The sequence below is a fragment of the Hoplias malabaricus genome, chromosome Y (genome assembly GCF_029633855.1).
Source record: "Hoplias malabaricus isolate fHopMal1 chromosome Y, fHopMal1.hap1, whole genome shotgun sequence".
NCBI classification, from domain to species: Eukaryota; Metazoa; Chordata; class Actinopteri; order Characiformes; family Erythrinidae; genus Hoplias; species Hoplias malabaricus.
In genome coordinates, this window is record NC_089820.1 from 62,408,584 (window position 1) to 62,409,557 (window position 974).

Sequence of the window (974 nt, forward strand, 5' to 3'; positions counted from 1 at the left end):
AATAGGTTTTATATTTATTAATGAGCTGCTTTTGAGAAGCTGACAAATCCAGCGTCTCATTTAACCGCCATAGAAAACACAAAGCCTACAATAATGAAACTAAAGGACGCCCCAAGTATCTCCACAGAAAAAAAACAGCAGGATGTGAAGATTCAGTCCCAGAACTTTTTACTGTTCCGTCTCCATGACGCCCCAGCCGCGGAGTAGCGATTCGCGGCCAATGAGCGGCCGAGCTCGCGGTCGGCCCTGCGAGACTGCTGCGCGGGTGGGGGCGGGGAGGAGGAGGGGGGGTGCGGCGATTGATTCACTTTTAAGAACCGATTCTTTCAAAGTGACATTTGTAATGAATCAAAACACCGAGTAAATGATTCATAGATTCATTGAATCAAGTCTACATTCTCTTGATTAGTCTCCGTCACGCCTCTATTCAATTCTACTATTCAGAAAGGATTACCATGTCTTCAGTGATTTATCATGAACAATTTGGTCCCATCCCTTGCATATAAAATAACCAAGCAGTTATATGTAAGCTAACTTTTGTGATTATTTATTTTTTTAGAAAAACAATTGCAAACATAGTGTAAATTTGCGTGCTCTATATACCTTTAATGTTTGTAAAAAGATTGTTCAAAGACAACTCCAATTATACTGTAATTTTTAACCTGAACGAAAATGTGCTTCACTTGCATTGCAAATTAATCAATTGAGACAGCGAAAACAAAGACATAGCTAATAGAACACCAAGTAAGCAGGTAAATGAGCTCAGCTCTGTGTTTGTTTTGTATTTGTAAAGTTTCGGTATTCAGTCGTGAAAGTGTGCATGTCTAATTTTGTTTGAAACAACCAAATCGCTAGGTGCGATTCAGTTTGAACGGCTGAATCGGTTCTAATGATTCAATAAGTGGGAATCAGTTGTAATGAACGACTCACTGTCAAGTCAGTAGGAGAGAGCGAGACTCTCCCTCTCTCAAACA